General features: G+C 44.9%; 1 pseudogene; it reads left to right on the plus strand.

Moving 5' to 3' along the window:
* The first annotated feature begins 1,302 nt into the window (after window positions 1–1,302).
* LOC134344620 (protein rapunzel-like) lies at window positions 1,303–5,213 on the plus strand (annotated as a pseudogene).
* The last annotated feature ends 1,192 nt before the right edge of the window (window positions 5,214–6,405 follow it).

Below are 6,405 nucleotides of genomic sequence, written 5' to 3' on the forward strand. Positions count from 1 at the left end.
TGAAATCCTATGAGGTGGCTTTTTAGAGCAGTTTGGCGTTGAGCTATACTGGATTGGGTGTTAAGTCATGAACTGGAGGTGATGAAGGAACTTCAGGTAAAAGAACCCTTAAGAGGCAGTGATCGCAACATGTTTGATTCAACTTGAAATTTGATAGGGAGAAAATAAAGTCTGATGTAGCAGTATTTTAATGGAGTAAAGGAAATTACAGTGGTATGAGAGGGGAGTTGCCAAAGTAAAGGAGAGGGCATACAACAAAGCAAAAATTAGTGAGAAGATAGATGATTGGGAAGCTTTTAAAAACCTAGAGAGCAACTAAAATGATTATTAGGAGGGAAAAGATGAAAGGGAAAAGCTAGCAAATAATGTCAAAGTGGATAGTAAAAGCTTTTTCAAGCATGTAAAAAAATAAGAGAGATGAAAGTGGATATAAGACCACTAGAAAATGAGGCCAGAGAAATAATAACAGGGGACAAGGAGATGACAGATGAACTAAATGAATATAGCCCTTCATATCTCAGTCATCCATGTGCTGATCCAGACATCTCTTAAATGTTGAAATCAAGCTTGCATGCACTACTTCTGCTGGCAGCTTGTTCCACACTCTCACAACCCTCTAAGTGAAGAAGTTTCCCCTCAGACTTTTCCCTTACATTTTTCATCTTTCACCCTCAACTCATGACTTCTATTTGCACTCTCGCCCAACCTCAGTATACCTCCATCAAATTGCCGCTCAATCTTCTCTGTTCTGGGGAATGAAGTCCGAACCTATTCAATCTTTCCCTAAAACTCAGGTCCTCCAGTCCCAGCAACATCCCTGTAAATTTTCTCTGTACTGTTTCACCCTTATTTACATCCTTCTTGTAGGTAGGTGAATAAAACTGGACACAATACTCCAAATTAGGCCTCATCAACTTCCTACACAACTTCAACATAACATCCCATCTCCCGTGATACTGCAGTAAGGAAAATGCTGAGGTATCTCTACAGTTCAGATGCATGTCGGGCCAGGGAGATGGCATCTGCTGCAGACCTGTTTCAGTGGCAGGTAAATTCTAGTGGGTCAATGTTGTCTGGACTGGAGCTGATGTGTGCCATGACCTGTCTCTCAGTGCAGTTCATCACGGAGAGTGTCAGAGCCAACAGGCATATTACCTTATTTTTCTTAAAGATTCACTGTATTTGTCATATGTTTATCAGAATTTATAGTTAAATGTATCAAAAACCACCACAGACGGGGTATGTACTTGGCAGCCCATAGACATTGCTGTGCTTCCAGTGCCAGCATCGCATGCCCATCAATTATGAATCCTTTCTAACCCGTATGAATCTGTATTGTGAGAGGAAACCCACGTAGTCATGCGGAGAAGGTAGAAGCTTCTTAAAGGCAGTGGCTGGGTTGCTGACACTGTAATAGTGATACTCAAACCACTACATCACCCGACCTGATCCACCCGCAAGTTCTCTCATTTCCTTCTCTCAATCTGTCTGAACCTTGACAAACAATCTGTGGACATTTCAATCAGAGTTGTCCTTTCTGCTTAGATTCCAGAGAAGGAATTGACCTCAGAGCCTGTGCAGTTGACTGAACCATGTCTATAACAGCTGAAGATGTCCTGCAACTGTCCTGATCGGCTGTGGAGGCTGTACAAGCTGCTGTGATATTCACACAGTCTACAAGGAACCTGGCCTCCACACTTGGGGTGTTGGGCCCCGTCATTGGGGTGGCCTCCGTGGCTGTTAAGCTATCTTTGAGTAACGTGGACAGCCCAGAGCTGGCCTTCATGAAGGAGCAGTTCCAGGTCGTTAGGAACCGGCTGGACGTCCTCTCCGGGCAGATTTCAGAAGTCCTTCGGGAAATTGAGCGAAGCACCATCAACAGCCAGTATTTCCCCATTGAAGAAAATCTCAAGAACCAGTTCAGGAAGTACATGAGCATTCTCAATGCAGTGCCAGCATTTTGACACAAGGAAAAGGAAGAGTTCCTCAAACACTTTGATGCGACCAAAGGAGACCAGAACCTCCACACTCTCTATGACGGGGTAATGGGTAACACTGCCATCTTTGCAAAGCCCATCCTGGACACCGCCATGGACTGTGACCAGAGGAACCGGTGCCTGATAGAGAGTCTCTGCGCCCGACTGAAATATCTGTTCTGTATCGGCCTGATCGCCCAACTGGGACACGCTGGCATCACTGAAAATGATGTCACGGCTCTGGTGTCAGATTGGAACCAGAAACAGGCTGAAATAGAGGCCAAAATGAAATCCATGATAGATCGGTGTATCAGTGAGTTTGTGGAGCAGGCGAAGATAGATGTAAAGAGCATGGTAAAGGAGAAGGGAGAGAGAAGTAACAAGGAGACCTCACGTTACATACTGGAAGCTTTGGCCAACAAGTATGACTGGGTCACTTGGTCAGTGCGGGTCTATGATGGTATCAGTGGATTCAGCAATCACTGTGTTACTGGCCGTAAGTACTTTCACTATTTCAGGCTGAATAATGTTAATATTGTTGTCTCCTACAGTCCCAGCCCACAGCCAGTTGATGTGACCCGCATCAGACAGTTAATGAAGGAGAGATTGGACTTCCATTCTGCAGTGCCCAGTAGATTCATCAAGTTTACTTCAGAAGGGAATAATACAAGAGAGGCTGCAAAGTAATTTGACGCCAACAAGGACAGATGTGTCATGCACGTAGTGAAATACGATAGTCACCTGTGTTATAACTGAAACTTCACTAATGGATGCCATTTCTGGAAGGACGATTACTTTGGTGTCACTCTATGCATCTCCCGGGAATAAACTACAAGGCTCTCTGTTTCCCTGTGCCGACAAACCCCCTCCCTCCCACCACCCCCCCACCCACCAAACTCAACTGAACTCTTGGGTCAGAATGCTTAACCCCAATTGCTTCTGATAAGCTGTAAGCAATGAGTTAAATTTGCCCACAGCAATTATTTGATTCTCCTTGGTGTGCACAGAAATGTATAAGTGTGGACAACAAACTGGTGGTTGTGAGAGAAAGTTTGGAACAGACCGAAGGACATAGGAGCAGAATTAGGCTATTCAGCCCATTGAATCTGCTCCGCCATTCCATTATGGCTGATCCCAGATCCCACTCAACCCCATACACCTGCCTTCTCACCATATCCTTTGATACCCTGACTGATCAGGAAATGATCAACTTTAGCCTTAAATACTTGGCCTCCACTGTGGTCTGTGCAGAGCATTCCACAGATTCACTACTCTCTGGCTAAAAAAAAATTCCTCCTTACCTCCGTTCTAAAGGGTCACCCCTCAACTTTGAAGCTGTGCTGTCTATTTCTGGATAACCCCACCACAGGAAACATTCTCTCCACATCCACCTTATCTAGTCCTTTCAACATTCAGTAGGTTTCAATGAGATCCCCACACATTCTTCTAAATTCCAGTGAATACAAACCCAAAGCTGTCAAATGCTCCTCATATGTTAACCCCTTCATTCTCGGAGTCGTCCTCATGAACATCCTCTGTACTCTCACCAATGACAACACATCCTTTATGAGATGTGGGGCTCAAAACTGTTGACAATACTCCAAGCGCTGCCTGATTGTGTCTTATAAAGCCTCAACATTATCTTTTTGCTTTTATATTCTATGCCCCTTGAAATAAATGGCAACATTGCATTTGCCTTCTTTACCACAGACTCAACCTGTAAATTAACCTGGGAGTCTTGAATGAGTACTCCTAAGTCCCTCTGCACCTCTGATGTTTGAAACTTCTCCCCATTTAGATAATAGTCCGCACTATTGTTCCCTTTACCAAAATACAATATCGTACATTTCCCAGCACTGTATTCCATCTGCCATTTTTTTTGTCCATTCTTTCAATTTGTCTACAATCACATTCCTTCCTCAGCACTACCTATCCCTTCGCCCATCTTTGTTTCATCTGCAAACTTTGCCACAAAGCCATCAATCCCATTACAAACAATGTGAAAAGTAGCGGACCCAAGACTGACCCCTGAGGAACACCACTAGTCACTGGCAGCCAAGCAGAAAAAGCCCCCTTTATTGCCACTCGCTGCCTCCAGCCTGTCAGCCATTCCTCTATCCATGCCAGTATCTTTCCTGTAACACCACAGCATTTTATCTTGTTTAGCAGCCTCATGTGTGGCTCCTTATCAAATGCCTTCTGAAAATCCAAGTAAATGACACTCGCTGCCTCTTCTTTGTCCACCATGCTTGTTAGTTCCTCAAAGAACATAGAAACACAGAACATAGAAATCTACAGCACATTACAGGCCCTTCGGCCCACGATGTTTTGCCGACCATGTATCCTAATCTAGAAACTGCCCAGAATTTCCCGACCACATAGCCCTCTATTTTTCTAAGCTCCATGTACCTATCCAAGAATCCCTTAAAAGACCCTATTGTATCCTCCTCTACCACCTTTGCTGGCAGTGCATTCCACACACCCACCATTCTCTGTGTGAAAAGTTTACACCTGACATCGCCTTGGTACCTATTTCCAAGCACCTTAAAACTCTGCCCCCTCGTGTTAGCCATTTCAGCCCTGGGAAAAAGCCTCTGACTCTCCACTGGATCAATGCCTCTCATCATCTAATACACCTCTATCAGGTCACCTCTCATCCTCCATCGCTCCAAGGACAGAAGGCCAGGTTCACTCAATGTATTCTCATAAGGCATGCTCTCCAATCCAGGCAACATCCTTGTAAATGTCCTCTGCAGCCTTTCTATGGCTTCCACATCCTTCGTGTAGTGAGGCGACCAGAACTGAGCACAGTACTCCAAGTGGGGTCTGAACAGGGTCCTCTATAGTTGCAACATTACCTCTCGGCTCCTAAATTCAATTCCACAATTAATGAAGGCCAATGCACCATATGCCTTCTTAACCACAGAGTCAACCTGCACAGCAGCTTTGAGTGTCCTATGGACTTGGACCCCAAGATCCCTCTGATCCTCCACACTGCCAAGAGTCTTACTATTAATACTATATTCTGCCGTCATATTTATCTGGGTTGAACTCCATCTGCCACTTCTCAGCCCAGTTTTGCATCCTATCAATGTCCCGCTGCAACCTCTGACAGCCCTCCACACTATGCACAACATCTCCAACCTTTGTGTCATCAGCAAACTTACTAACCCACCCCTCCATTTCCTCATCCAGGTCATTTATAAAAGTCATGAATAGTAAGGGTCCCAAAACAGATCCGTGAGGCACACCACTGGTCACCGACCTCCAGGCAGAATATGACCCGTCTACAAGCACTCTTTGCCTTCTGTGGGCAAGCCAGTTCTGGATCCACAAAGCAATGTCCCCTTGGATCCCATGCCTCCTTACTTTCTCAATAAGCCTTGCATGGGGTACCTTATCAAATGCCTATCTTATCAAATTCTTGAAAGATCATGGCCAATACAACTGTTATCTCGTGATCAACCTCTGTCATGACATTGGGATATAGTCCATCTGGCTCAGGTGACTCATTCACCTTCAGACCTTTGAGTTTGCCTAGGACTTTTTTCTTTGTAATAGCAATGGCACTCACTTCTGCTCCCTGACACTCAACGGACCTCTGGAACACTGCTGGTGTCTTCCACAGTGAAGACAGATGCAAACTACCCATTAGGTTCATCTGTCATTTCTTTGTCCCCCAATGCTACCTCACCAGCATCATTTTCCAGTGGTCCAGTATGAACTCTCACCTCCTTTTTACTCTTTATATAACTGAAAATACTTTTATTGTCCCATTTTATATTATTGGCTAGTTAGCTCTCCTAGTCCCTCTTTCCCTTTCTTATAGCTTTTATAGTTGTCTTTTGTTGGATTTTAAAAGCTTCCCAATTATCCAACTTCCCACTCACTTTTGCTGCCTTATTGCTACCTTTTATGCCCTTTCCTTGGCTTTTATTCAATCCTTTTTTGGGGGGCAAGAGTTCCAGTCCCTAACAGTGAGAGCAGACAATGATGGAAAACAACACACACAAAATGCTGGTGGAACGCAGCAGGCCAGGCAGCATCTATAGGAAGAAGCTCAGTCAACGTTTTGGGTTGAGACCCTTTGTCAGGACTAACGGAAAAAAGAGATGGTAAGAGATTTGGGAGGGGGAGGGGGAGTCCCGAAATGATAAGAGAAGACAAGTGGGGGAGGGATGAAGCCAAGAGCTGGGAAATTGATTGGCAGAAAGGATACAAGGCTGGAGAAGGGGCAGGATCATGGGACGGGAGGCCTTGGAAGAAAGAAAGGGGGAGGGGAGAACCAGAGGAAGATGGAGAACATGCAAGGAATTATTGTGAGAAGGAAAGAGAAAATGAATAAATAAATAAGGGATGGGGTGTGAAGGGGAGGTGGGGCATTAACAGAAGTTTGAGAAGTCAATGTTCATGCCATCAGGTTGGAGGC

The sequence above is a fragment of the Mobula hypostoma genome, chromosome 3 (assembly GCF_963921235.1).
Source record: "Mobula hypostoma chromosome 3, sMobHyp1.1, whole genome shotgun sequence".
NCBI lineage: Eukaryota > Metazoa > Chordata > Chondrichthyes > Myliobatiformes > Myliobatidae > Mobula > Mobula hypostoma.